Source organism: Serinus canaria, chromosome 15 (assembly GCF_022539315.1).
Source record: "Serinus canaria isolate serCan28SL12 chromosome 15, serCan2020, whole genome shotgun sequence".
Taxonomy (NCBI): domain Eukaryota; kingdom Metazoa; phylum Chordata; class Aves; order Passeriformes; family Fringillidae; genus Serinus; species Serinus canaria.
The window spans coordinates 4,462,682-4,476,938 of record NC_066329.1 but is presented as its reverse complement, the minus strand read 5'-3'; the positions used below and the strand labels follow the sequence as shown (position 1 = coordinate 4,476,938).

At 50.4% G+C, this 14,257-nt stretch overlaps 1 protein-coding gene across 1 annotated transcript in view; it reads left to right on the top strand.

Annotated features, from left to right (window-relative positions):
- RBM19 (RNA binding motif protein 19) overlaps positions 1–14,257 on the top strand; it is a 52,436-nt gene that overhangs the window by 15,601 nt on the left and 22,578 nt on the right. The window lies entirely within an intron of this gene.

Here is a 14,257-nt window from a genome sequence, read left to right as displayed (position 1 = left end):
TTCCAGCACTCATTTGGGATGAATTCCAGGGATTTCACTAAAGGCAAAGCATGACTTGCCTTTTGGACAGGGGTGTGATGATGGTCACAAGTAAATACCTCTAGAAGAGCAAAAGGTTTTTGTTGAAGCATTTTGCTTCAATCCTGCCCTGAGGGATTCAGGCAGAGCCCCTGAGCTGCCAGTGCCCATGCTGAGTTTCCTCAGCACGTGGAGCTCTGCTAATTTAAATCCCAACACTCCGAGGCACAGACGTGACCCTGGCAAAGCTGGAGCCAGCAAAGCTGGGACTGAGGTGAAGTTCAAGGCACTGGGAGGGTTTGTACATCACAGGCACAGAGCCTGTGGGGGGTTTTTGGTGTGGGATTCCTCCCTCCTGTCCTGTCTAGCACCTCAGAGCTGTGGAGAGGAGGGGCAGGGGGACATTGATTGATTTTGCAGCTTCCAGCTGGTGACAGCACTCTCAGTGCATCCCTTTCCTTCACCTGGGCTGTTCAGAGCTGGGCTTTATCCTCAAAACAACACCAGCACCTTGGGGGGACATTCCTTTCTCTCCAGTCCTCTGGAGCAGCCCAGAGCAGTGCCCAGCACCTCACCCTCCTGATTGCTGTGTTTGTGCCCTTCCATCAGCTGCCTTTGCTCTGCATTTAGGAACCTGCCTTACTTTGGCTTTTGTCAGGGATTTATTGGCAGTGGCAAACAGTCCTTTGGCAGTGGAAGGGCTGGCAGGGCTGCAGGGGGCACTCTTAGCCTGCCCAGGAAAGCCAGCCTGGGGACAGCAAGGGACAGCCAGCCTGGGGACCACCAGGACACTCAGCCAGGCATCACCACACAGGGTGACAGCCCCATGGCCAGGTTTTACAGCATGAGCATCTTCCCTGTTGTTTCCCCTGCTCCACAGCCACCTTCCAGCTCTGCAGCAGCAGCAGAAAAATCAAGAAATATTAATTTCAAAATAAATAAATATTAATTTATAAATAAATATTAAATTAGGGAAAACCACTAATTTATATGTGTGTATTTATTTTATGTACACACATATCTTATATACATCCACACAGAAACTGTATATATGTATGCATTATCCCAGAAAAATACATAGATTATGCCAATATTGTTCCAAAAATATTATATTTGTGTAGATATATTTATTTTTCCCCCAAAACAAATATTTCCATGCTTTGAGCTTTGTCAGGGAGCTCAGTCCCCCTTCTCAAATGGCCCCTAAACAGGAGGTTTAGGTGGCACTGGAGCAGCAAACCAAGGGTGCTGGGTGTTCTGAAGAGTGGATTTTTCAAGCTGCTGTGCCTGCCCAGCTCAGGCAGTTCAGGGATCCCTGCCCTGGCTGATTTTACACTTTTGGATCTTGGTTTTATGGATCCATCACTGAAATTGTCAGCCTTGCCCTGCACCATTGCCTGTGTCCCTCCAGCAGCCTGGAGGAACTTCTTCATTCTGGAATCTGGGGGCAGCAGGCTCTGCTCCCTGGACTGGAGAAAGGTGGGGCTTAGTTAAAGTCTTTGAGGGGAGTCAGGGATGCTCTGACCAACAGCTCAGGTCCTCTCCTGCACAATAATCCTGTTTGAGCTGTTCCACAGGCCTCGGGTGCTGCCCTGCTCCCAGCCCAGCCCCGTGGCTTTGCTGGGTTCAGAGCATGTCCTGCCACGTTCTCCTGGAGGTTCTGGCCTCTCTTGCACCCTCAAGGGATTTATTTATCTTTTTTTTTTAGTAAGATAGGTGTTATCTTCTTCAGAGGGAGAACTGTTCAATTATAGGGGCTGCTTTTGGGCGAGGTGTGAAGATTTAGCTTTTGTGGGTGTGTTTTTTTCACCCATTTTTGTTCTTGATTAGATCCTACTCTTCTCTTTACTACCTGGAAAAATAACAAAAGGTAAATGGTGCTTAGTTCTTTGCAAAGAGCCACAGTTAGTGGAGGAGAGACAAAGGGATTGCTATCCCATGAAGGCTGCTAATTTTTCCTACCAAATTGTGGGGCTTTTATGGCAACACTTTTTTTTTTTTCAAAAGGAACTCTAGACGTGGCAAGCTGAATTGGAGATCTGTGAAAGGCCACATTTTCACAGATTGGAGCCCTGGCAATTTCTGAAAATTGGGCTCCTTTAAGAATCTATCACATGAGATCCATGCAGCCTTCACTGGGAGTTCCAATTAACTCTTTGTTTCAGAGCATCCCTTTCCACCCTCCTTCCCTCTGGCTGCACCAACTCCATGCAGATTGAAAATCAGGCTGTTTTGCAAGTGCTTTATAATGTTTTGAGGAGATGGGGGTTTCATTTTCCTCAAAAAGGGAATGATAAAATTTAGAAAAACACTTCCTAAAGGATTCCTGCCCAATCCAAGGCAAGCTGGGGGATGGACTCAGTCCAGGGTGTGCTTGGAGTTTGGCAGAGCTGCTGCTCATCCCACCAAAGGATGGAGTTTTTGGATCTGTGTGTTTGGGGGATGAAGTTGTTCCTTCTTTTCTTTGCAGGATATGTTTGAGAACTTAGAATTTTGGTTTTATCTTTGATTCCTCTGGAATTTGCAGCAATTGTCAGTTCCAGCCCTGCCCTGCCAGTTAGCTGAGGGAGATGAGGAATCAGTGTGGGAGGTGGTTTATCATCCCTCTGGCCATCCCTTGCCTGCTCCTGCAGGAACTGCAGTCAAACACGTTGCACAAAGCTGTTAAATCACAAAATTATCATCAGCTGGGAGGCTGGACTTTAGTTTGCCTAAAGAAGCAGTGAGCGGAGTAGCAATTGAAAGGTATTGCAGGGCAAAGAACAGGTAATCAGGGGCACTGATCTGCACAGCCTGACTTTCCCAGAGAGAAATCAACACTGCTTCTTGCAGAGGCCTTTGGGGTGGGTGTCTCTTCTAATTTCAACTCCTTTGCTGACTATTTTCTTTGTCTTGACAAAGACATGGCATTGATTGCATCTGGCAAAGCAGCTGTGTGGGCCTGATGAGGAGGAAAAAGAACCATGGAGGGGAAAAGTGAAGTGGGACAAGACTTGGGAGAAGAAAAAAAATCTCTGCAGGGAGATGCGGTGGATAAACTGGCAGAGAGATTTATTTTTTTGATTTTTTTTTTTAAGGCAGTCTTTATGAAGTTAATTTTATAAGATGATGCCTTTCACTTCTTCTGACCTATTATAATAAAGTGTAGTTACCAGAATGGGCTTTTCATTTCCCATTATAAAGGACACGGTGGGATAATGAATCCTTCTGCCAGACATGCTTGCTGTTCACACCTTTCTGCCAGTAATGGAGTCTACATGACTGGAGACAATTTCTCCTTCCCCTGTTGAAGATGTGGAAAATCTGTGCTGGTGAAAGACACAAGAGGAGAAAAAAAATTGAGGAAAAACATGGGAGTTTGATAAGCAAGTGCTGGGCAGAGTTAATTAGAGCATTCCATGCAAACAGAATGTCCAGGGCTGCCAGGACTGCTGGGTTTCACTTTTAAAACCTCAAATGTTGTGCTAGAAATGGCTCAAAACTCATTGCTGCTGCTTCTTAGCTGCTTGAATTTTGTCCCCATTCTGTGCCCCTGCAGGCAGTGGCCCAAGGGCTTGGGGACAGCTGCAGAAATCCCTGGGAGCATCTCCCTGGGCTGTGAGGGGCTGCAGGTGCTTTGGGAGAAGCCAGGAGGAGATACCTGAGGTGGGACAGAGCTGCTGATGTGGCAGGGTGGCAGAAGGAACAGGCAGAGCAGGGGAATGAATCCCTGAACTCCCCTACAGGGCTGACACCTCTGATTCTCCCAGGGGCTCTGCTTGCAAGAAGGGAGTGCCCAGAAATGAGTCTTGGGGAAGCAGAAACCCCTGGAGAGGCAGCTGGGCACCCTGCAGCCACCAGGGCTTGGGTCCCACCTTGGTGGCCTCCCCTGAGGACTGGAAGGGCTGGGGAATTGCTCCTTGCCTGGAGGCACAGGCTCAGCTGGAAAGCTGCCACAAACACTGCTGGCAGCAGGGACCAGAAGGTGTTTCAGAGGTGCAGGGACAGCTGGAAGGTGCCTCTGAGCTTGGTGTGGTGCTGAGTGGGCCAGCCCATGATGTTCTCCAGGAATTAGGTGGGGCCATGAGCTCTCCAAAGCCCTCCCCAGGCCCCTGCTCCAGGCCAGGGCTCATCATGTGCTGCCTGGCATCCCAGCACAAGTGTGGCCTTGCTCTGGAGTTTCCAGGGCTGGGTTCCCAAGCCTTGTTTTGGCCTGTCCTTGGGGATAACAACATTTCAGGGCTGCCTTGCCAAGGTGCAGCCTGTGCTGGGAGCTCTGGGCCAGGAGCTTCAGGGAGCTGGGTCAGGGCTGCTCCTGAGGGTGCTGGCACAAGGGATGTGGTGCCTGTGTTCCCATCCAGCTCCTCACTGCCATGCCAGGGCTGGGCTGGGCTGCTCAGTGTCTGAGGAGCAGCCTGGCTGCCTCTGGGGCTGCAGGATGCTCCTCTGGATTGGGGCTTTTCCTCCTCTGTCCCTGTCACCCATGGGCTGTGGGGTCCCACCCTTGCTGTTTGGAGGTTCTCACAAGGATTGCACCTTTGGATGTGCTGAGTTTGGTTCTGGATGGAAGGAAACTGCCTGGCTGATGGCTCCCTCTGTCCTGGCTGTAGGCTCAGCCCCACTGTTGGCTGTCAGTCTGTCTTTGCTTTGCCAGGGGACCACAGCACATGTGGGGCTGTGGGAGAGAGGCCAGAGGAGACCCCAGAGCTGATGGAGGGACTGGAGCCAGGCTGGGAAATGCAGGAGAGAAGGTTCCAGTGAGACCTCAGAGCCCCTTCCAGTGCCTCAAGGAGCTCCAGGAGAGCTGCAGAGGGACTGGGGACAAGGGATGGGGTGACAGAGCACAGGGAATGGCTTCCACTGCCAGAGGGCAGGGATGGATGGGATATTGGGCAGTGGGGAACCCCTGGCACAGGCTGCACTCCTGAACCACCCTCTGCTCTTGCACCCCTCTGGGCTGTGTGCCTGGAGCTCCTGCACAGCTGGAGATGCAGCTGTGCATCCCTGCAGCCTTTGACCAGTCCTGGTGTTCCCATGCCCACACTGCAGTGCCAGGGCACGTTGCACAGGCAAATACAGAGTGCAGGAGCTTCATGGAAGCAGCTTGCAGGAATGTGCACCAGCCTCATCAGCTGCAGGTGGGAATGCAGGGATCTGCTGGGCTGCTGTATTGCTCTATTTCAAACAGCATAAATTAAACTCATTTTATTTTTTTTTCCCTCCTTCTTCAAATCTTCTCCTTGTGTGCTAGAAACCCAAACACAGCAGAATTGGGTTGATATTCAGAGCCCAGAAATGGAAGTGGCCACTTTAATTTGGCCACTCTCCAAAGAGAGCCACGGGGTGGGGGAGAGGGAAATGGGTTTGCAGGGCTGTTTTTCAGTTTGAATCATAAAGGTGTTTAACATAGATAAGGAAATGTTTAACTCTCTGTTATCTTAGCAAAGTTGCTTTAAAAGGTTGCTCTTTCCAAGAGCAGAAGGAAGATTTTCTTTTTCAGTACATCCCTTTCCTGGGTTTGAATATTCATTACATACTTGGTTTTTCATATTTATTTTTTTCCCCCTTTTTTGGCTCTCCATATATTCCAGGTCCCTTTCCTGCCCACCCAACACCTGGATTTGTCCTGTGCAAATGCAGGGAATTTCTGGGCTGCTTCCTCCTGACTCCTGCCATCTCTCTCCAGGGCATCCAGCTGAGCTTCCCAAGGGAACTTTAATTAGTTTTCCACACAAATTCCTCAGCTCAGCAGCGTGGAGGGGCTCAGGGAGGTGGAGTGAGGTGGGAAAAGGGGCTGCTTTTGGAATGTCTTGTTCAAATGCCACTCTGGGGTTCTGCTTTGGGCTTTTTGCCATTTTTTCAGTGCAAAAAAAATTCAGATGTGGGCAGGTGGTTCTCCATAGGGAGAAAACTAAAGTCTGCTTGTGCTGTCTCTGGAAATAACCCACTCAGGGTTCTTAGTGTTACAAGGTGTCTTTTTGTCTGAATCAAGAAGAGTGTGTGTGTGTCTAAGAAAGGAAAAACATGGGATTTGGGGTTTTTTTTGCCTTATATTGTGGCCAGTTCTTGTTCATTCTCAGAGTTGGCCCTTTAGGGACTGGCAGCTGGTGCACTGCACAGTCTATAATGTTGAAATTCCACTGGACTAACTTTTGAGCTTGTCTTTCAGCCTTTCATCAAGGTACAGTCAAGATGATTATCTCCTAGCTCTTAAAATTCCTCTGTCTGTTGGGTTTGTTAACTCCAGTTCTTTGCTGGTGATGTTGATCCATCACCCCCCCCACCTTTCACTTGTGTGGGTATTTTTCAGTCTCACTTCACGAGAAGGTCCTGAACAAGCCTCTAATGAATCACAGCTTTCTCCTCACGATGACATCGTGTCCTTTATTTGCATCTCTGTTTGCATCATTATTTTTTTAACCTCATGCCTGCTGCAGCCTTTCTCCCTCTCCCAATCTGGGAGATTCTCAGCCTTGGGATGTGATTGCAATTAAAGCCCTTCCATTCCAGAGTCTCTCACCTCCCCTGAGGCAGTGCCTGTGCCCAAGGCCTTTGAACTGTGCTGGCTTCTGCAGCTGCTGGCACCAGCAGCATTTCTGTCTGCACCTTGTTTTTCCTGAAGAAATTGAGTTAAGGCAGATCAGGATGACCATCTGTCTTCTCACCTCTCTTTCCTCCTCCCCCAGCAGTATCCTGAGCACTTCCAGGCATCTGGCAGAGGACAGGAGATCTTAAATTTGCTGCAGTTAAGTCCAGGGGGAAGCTGCTGAGCCTGGTCCTCTCAGGAAGGTGTTGTGGGACTGACCCTTACCAGGCATCCAGGGATTCACATCAGCTGCCTGTGAAGATGGGATGGTTTTCCTGCCCACATTCCCATTTATTAGGTACCAGAGAAGCTGGAAAACCACTTTTTGTTCTGCTGCCCATCAGTGGTCTGTGCACATCAGGCTGTCCCCTCCTGGGTGGGCTCTGGGCCTTGCCCAGGGGTGTTTGGAGGACAGACTTGGGTCTCCTTCAGCCCCTCATTTTTTTGACATCTCTTTGTGAAACCTCACTTGGAAAAGCAGCAATATTGACTTTTCCAAGCCCAGGAGTGCCAATCTCAGCATCTCAACAGGCTGGGGCTGCTCACAAGCAGCACCACTGAGATTTGTGCCAAAATCCACCCTGCAAATCCCATTCCAGGTGTGCTCCGTGGCCCTTCTCTACTTCTCTTAAACCCAGCTCCTTCTCTTCCCTCCCTTTGATGCCATGCCAGCAGCTGAGGGGTTAAAAGAGTCTGGGGGGGCGAGGGGGTGGGGATGAGGTGTTTCAGCTGCTCATTACTCACTGCCAGCTTCCCCCAAAATCATATTAATTTCACGCTGTCACGCAGGACTGCGCTGTCTCTGCCGGCAGCAGCCAGGAGGGTGACAGGGCTGGGGGGAGCATGGCTGCCCCTCATCCCCACCATGGCTGCTCCTCACCCCCACCATGGATGCCTTTTTGGGAGCTCACTGGTGCCTCTTTCCTCGCCCAGGTGCCCACCCAGCTGGGGCTGGGGCCGCTCACCTTGCAGGGGGATGTGGGGAGCGCCGTGCGCTGCCTCCCGATGATCATTTTCCACCCCGCTGCTTGTGCAAAAACCCCATGAAATTGGGTCTGCTGCAGCAGGGAGGTCTGGAGGAGGGAAAGAGGGAGGGAGGGGAGCTGCCAGCCTGCCCTGCCCTACCTGTGCTCAGCAAGGATGCTGCTTAAAAGTTGCTTTTTAACCACTTGCCTCCCTTTTTTAAAGCCAGCGAGCACAGCCAGCTCTGCCTGTAAAGATGGAGCTGCCTTTGCCTCCTGTCTGATTTCTCCCCTTTTCCTGCTGCTGCTCAGTGCCTCTGCCAGAGCTGTCACCTCTGCAGGGACTCACTGCCATCAGCTGGGCTCTGACAGCTCCCACACAAGCTCAGCTTTGCTGAGCCCATCCTGGCTGAAGCTCACTCTCCATGGCAGACATTCTGCTCTGTCCCTGCCATTTGGATTGTTCTTACCTTGTTTCCAGGTGTGTGCTTGCTTTTTTTTGTTGTTGTGGGTTGTGGCTGGAAGGATGGAAGGATGATCCCTTCCCCTTTTCTCTCATTGTGGCCACACTTCTTGGAGCTCTTAGCAGGGGGGTTGGACTTAGATGATCTCCAACCCAAACCACCCAGGGATCCTGTGGAATCTCTGTCCTCTTCATCCTGCGCTTTCTGAGACAGGTGGAGAGCAATGAGCTTTCCATGAAATGGAGTGGAAACACCATCACTGAGCCCCATGGTGGCTCAGGTAGTGCTTGCACCAATCACTCCCTGTCTTTTGGGACTTTTCCAGGTGACCTGTAAAGACAAATCCCACTGTGCAAAGTGGCCTCTGAGCTTTGCTGTGGTCATGGCAGGTTGGCAAGGGGTGACCAAAGCCCTGGAGCAGAAGGAGAGCCACCATTGTCGCTTGGGCAAGCAGCCACACCTCCAGTTTGGGCACAGGATGGACAGATTGGACTGTTAGCAGTGAAAAGCCACCTCTGCTCCCAGGGCTTTTCCAGCACGAGCAGAAAATGGGATGTGCTGTGTGTGGAGCGTGGTGGCTCCCAGCCTGCCTCACCAAGGAGCTGCTCTGTGCCTGCTTTTAATGCTTTGCCTTGTTCTGACCCCTGGCAGGTGTCACATGTGGCCAGCCTGGGCTCTGGGGACAATCCTGAGCTCAGGAGAGCTGGGCAGCCTGGTTGTGTTTGAGCCTTCAGCTCAGCTCCCACGTTCCCGCTGCGCTTGCGTGCATTTGATCTTCCCTCTGTGTTTCTCTGTTCTCCTGATGAAAATAATTAATCAGGTTCTTTTTCTAAGTCATCCTGCAGCTTTACAGGGACAAGACTTAAATAAGGATTCTCTTTAAAGCAGAGCTGTGTTAAAATAGCTGTGTGCCTATAAATATCTCATTGCTTCTATATTTATTCTCCAGCTCAGTGCAGGAGGTTCTACAGCTGAATATAAGATATTTCTTTATTTTTTGGATTGTTGATGCAGCTGGTATCTTAACAGCAAGGCTGCCTTCTCCAAAGGATGCCGTGGGTACACCTCTGGGTTCCTTCTGTGTTTGCTAGTTGCACAAATTTCCTCTTGTCTTTGAAAGGAGCTGACTCATAAGAATCCTTCAGGAGCAGAGATTTGCACCAGACCCTCCTGTGAGCACTATTTTTAGCATAACTTTTTATTTTTTTTTTTTGACCAGAGCTGCACTCTGATCAGGATTTTCAAAAGAACCCAGGAGAGATAAATCCCCAAATCTCAGCACTGTGGGAGCTGCAGGTTCCTTTGAAATCCTGACCCTCTGGTGATTAGGGCAGTGACTTGGTGGCTCCTAAGCCCTGGTCCTGCAAGGTGCTGCGTGATGGGAGAATTGTGGCTTAGGAGAGTGAGCTCTGAGAAAGGCTTTGCAAGCATTGGAGGCTCTTGTAGAAGGCTGTGCAAGGATTGAGATTTCCTGAGGGTTGGGATATAGGGGTCTGTAGGTGACTGCTGCATTTGTACATCTCAGCTGCCAGGGGAGCAGGGTTTGGCCCTGGTGTGCTCCAGGGAGGTGATGTGGGGGAAGATGTCCTGATAGAGCTGGTTCTTTCTTCACCAGGCTTGAATATTGTTTGTCTCCTCCAGGGGAAAAAAAAAAGTAATTACAATTAGGAGTAACTAGTATTACTAGCAGGATTAAGAAGGAAGGTGTTGGATAGGTGAAATGAGGGGATTTGAGAGTGAAAGCAGAGGGGACAAGAGCCCTGCTGTGACCAGAACCAGCTCAGAGCTCTGTAAGATTGCCCAAGAGAAGAGAAGCAACAACAAAACCTGAATAATATTAAAGTGGGATTTTCCACTTCCATCCTGCTTTAGGGTAGCTTCTTCCACCACACACCCACCAATTATCTTTAAGTCCTCAAACTCTTTTGGGTGGCTTTGAACTCCCAAAGTCAGTGTTCAAGTTCAGCAGTGCTGCTTGAATCCAGAGCTTCCTAAAGCTTGTGGTGTTCCCTGTGCCAGCTCTGCACCTTCCCCTGGCCCTTAGGAACTGGCAATTGTGGGCACTGAGGTGTGAAATTTCAGGAGGAAATCTGCTCCTGCTTTCATCAGCCAGTGAATCATCGTTGTCTTTAAAGCACGGAGATAAATGTGGAGAATAGGCAGGTGTCTTCTCCAGGAGGTGTCAGTGAGTCCTGGCTGCCTTTCCTTGATGTCACCGAGTCTAAAATAGATTTATGGCGAGAAGTGGATTTAAAAAATACTTCCCACCCCAGTGGTGCAGGCTTGTCCATCAGCAAGGAGCAGGAAACAAAGCAGGGCATGTGCAATAGCCCATGGGCAGGCACAGGTGGGGAGGCACATCCTGGGATCTTGCTTTGCAGTCAGACCAGAAGAAAGAGGGGAACAAATCAGGAGATGTTCACGTCCATCCCTCCATCCTAAAGGTGTGTGAGGCTGCTGGGTGGGGCTCTGCACATCTCAGCTCCTGCTGCAGGGGCTCCAGGGTTCTCATTCCTTTTTTCCCCACTAAAATTCCAGTGTGGGAGCCAGCTCTGGAGGGCAGAACGACTGTGACAATCACACCAGAGCAGCTGGAGCTGGCTGCCCCCAGGAGCTGGAATATCAGCCTGGATTGGGAGGAGCAGGGGGCTGAGGAGCTGCAGAGGGAGGCTGCAGGGACATGATGCTGCTGCCACCAGCACAGCAAATGCAGGCAAGGGAAAGGCACCTTTTCCCACCAGCCTTTAAAGCTGATCTCTCCCAACGTTAAAACCTCCCAAAGTCAGATTAAACACAGCAAAATTACGAAACCAAACCTGGTTGCAGCACCTGCTTAGAAATGACTTAAGTGGAGGGATATTAAAATTTTAAGACTTGCTGCTGTGCTGCTGATGGAGGATTTAAAAAAATAATAATTACTGTTGGGTGGTTGTTTTTTTTTTTCTTTCTGCTTGGTTTTCAGGATTGGTTTCTGTTTAGCGTGCAGCCTAATTGCGTAATTACACGATAGACTGGAGTAGAATTTAGTGTGTGTAATACCAGTTATAAAGAAGAGCCCTAATTATGTAGATCTTCTCAGGTAAATAATACATCAGGGGCATGGAGTGGCCTAATTACTGTTCTGAAAACCTGCCTAATGACTAATTTGCTTGGAATTTCAGAACGCTTTTGATAAGGTCCCTCATAAGCAACTGTTAAGGAAAATAAATCGAGAAGGGATAAAATGTTTTGCTGTGTTTTTAAACAAGCCAGTTAAGCCACAGGAAGCAGCCACTGCCTCCTGATCCAGCATCTTGAGGAGAGGGAGGATCCCCTGGCTGCCTCCTGCTCTGGGGCCAAAGCTGTTGTGTTCCTGATCCAGCTTTGCCATGAGCTCCAAGAGAGACTGCTGCCACTGTGCACTAAAAATGGGATTTGTGGGTCAGTTCCCAGCTCCTTGGAAGAAGCACTTCTGTGTCCACATAGTCCCTGGCACTTGCAGTAGTTGTGGTGCTGGGATTCTAAATAATTCTTGAAGATCTGTGCCAAAATTTGATAAATCCAGGAAGAACTAAACTTGGAGCTTTCCACAGGCACCGAGGGAGTGAGGGCAATCCAAAAGCTGGAGCAGCTTCCCCAGGACTGTTTTCTAGTGGATCTCATGGACTTCTTCCATGAGGAGGGAAGTCCAGAGCTGGGACCAGCAGCAGTGTTATTCCAGGGAGTGTGTGAGATGCTGCAGTGAGGGGAGCCTGGCTTTGGCCCTGCCCCAGGAGCCTCTGGCAGCAAGGACAGGTCTGCCCAGAAAACCGAGCTCAGGAAGGGATCCACGGAGCAGCTGAGCCTGGACAGGCAATAGCATAAAGAAAAAGAGGAATCACATAAAGCAAACCCCAGTTGTGCTGCAGCAGCAGATCAAGGGCCTCCAAACAAAGATGATGCTCCTGGGCAAAGAGAGGAAGCTGGAAAAACTGATGATCCATGGTAAAGAGCAAGGTGCAGACGTGGCTGTCCCCTGTCCCGCTGGCTGTTCACGGATTTTGCAGGAGCTTTGATAATCCAGCAGGACATGAATGAAGGATCAGCTTGGCACTGGAGACCTGCTTCCTGGTGTGGGCCAGTGGGACACTGCTCCCCTGCTCTGCTGCCAGATCCCTCCACCAGAGCTGGAGGGAGCCACAGTTTGACTGGGCTCCAGGATCCAGAGGTTTCCCTCCCACCTTGTCTTCCTGTGCCTTCATTTGCTGATTTCCAGAGGTGAAGGAGACATTATTGATGCTGCTGCTGATAATGGTAATAGGGGAGATGGGTGCCAGATAATTCCTGAACTCTCTAACAGGATTTAAGCTAACAAGAGAGGAAGGCTTTTTTCCTCCCTCCTTCCCTTTCCCTTCCTCCTTTTCAGATATTTCCTGTGCCGGGGATAACAACACCAAGGAGTGTTAAATTGGCTCTGAATGTCCACCCCTGGCTGTCCACATTCTTGTAACGATTTCATTAGCTTGAATTATCCACGTTATTTTCTTGTAATGGGATTAGCCATCCTGGAGTCAGCTGCAGTCCTGGAGCGGGAGGCGGGAGGGCCCTTCTGCTGCGTATTCCATTAACTCCCTCATGCAGGGGGTGCAACTGGCCATGGCTCAGCCCAGGGGCAAAACCATTTGCCAGGGTCCTGCCTTCCTCAAGGAGGAAGAAAGAAAAAAAGGACCATTACTGTATTTTTTTTCCTCCCTCTTTTAATCAGCAGATGCAGAGGCAGAGAGTGGCAGGGCCTTCTGGAGGGGGAAGGTCCCATTTAGGGGCGAGCGGGGAGAAAGAATAAAATGAAGAGGAGCATTGCAAAGGGATTGAGTGAATTCCATGTGGCTGCAGCCTGCTCCTGGGGCTGAGGCTGTGCAGGGAGGGGAGGGAAGGCCTTGTGTCTCTTTTGGACTCCTCATCCCTGCCCAGAGCTGTTTGGGATGAGCGGTCACGCTGCCTGCCTCATCCGCCTGAGCTCCGGCCTGGGGCTGCCAGCAGGGATAGGAAGGCAGCAAGAGGAGAGGAGGAGGAGATGGTGGCAGTACATGGCAACCCAGGAGAAGGTTGGCAGGCTTGATAAAGGTTTTCATCATCAGTTTTTCAGCATGGTTTTGCTGTTTTGTTTTTCTTGATGGAATATAAACCAGAGAGGGGGATTTCGGACTGCTCTGGGCAGTGGGAGCTCTGTACACATCTGCAGAAAACTCAGGGTGATTTTTGGTTGTTTTCCAAGATGTTCTGTGTTTTTGGCAGTGGACAGATTCATGGTCTGTTGTGCTTTCCCCCTCAGAACGTGGCAACCCAAGAGTCCTTGACCAGCTCATGGCTTGGGGTGCACTAAGATCAAGTCAGATGAGCACACCTGTGTGTTTGGGACTTGAAAATACCCATCAGGGATGGACAAGCTGGCCTGTCCCAAGGATTTTGCAGTTTAAATGCTGCTCCTTGAGACAGGGAAGGGTTGAAATGGAGGGAACACTTCCCAGCTGGAGAGAGGTTTATAATTTCTTTGGAAGAAACTGTTCCCTGTGCAGGTGGGAAAGCCCTGGCACAGGGTGCCCAGAGAAGCTGGAGCTGCCCCTGCATCCCTGGCAGTGCCCAAGGCCAGGCTGGACAGGGCTTGGAGCAGCCTGGGATGGTGGAAGGTGTCCCTGCCATGGCAGGGGTGGAGTGAGATGGGCTTTAAGGTTTGTTCCAAGCAAACCACTCTGATTCCAGGTTCACCCTGATCTGCAGGTACCTGTCCCATGAACGAGCGGCCTTCAGGGCTGCCTGAAGCTCTGGGGTTTTCTGGAGAGCAGGGAGAAAGGAAAGGGAGGGAAGAGGTTTTCTGGAGCCCACCTGTTTGCCCATTGTCCTCTGTCCCATGGCCTCTGTGCTGTGTTGGAAGGATGTGCAGGCTCCTGGTGACCAGGCAAAGCCAGGTGAGCCCTGGGTTGTCTCCTGAGCTGGAATGTGTTGGTTAATAGCAATATAATGTCCTGTAATTAGCAGGCAAAGGACTTGCCTCCCAGCTGGCCCGTGCCAGAAGGATATAATTACAATCCCAAGGAGTGATGTTCCTCTGACCTGCAGCCAGCTTGCAGTGAGGAGGAGAAATCTCCTTTTCCTCCCTGTGTTCAGCCAGGGAAGCAGGATGGCAGCTGGAAGAGCTGCCAAAGCAGCAGGAGAACAGCTGATAGCCAGCAGTGCCATGGAGAAATGCTGCACCTCTTGTGGGTGGGAGGGAGGGGATGTCCCTGCTGGCA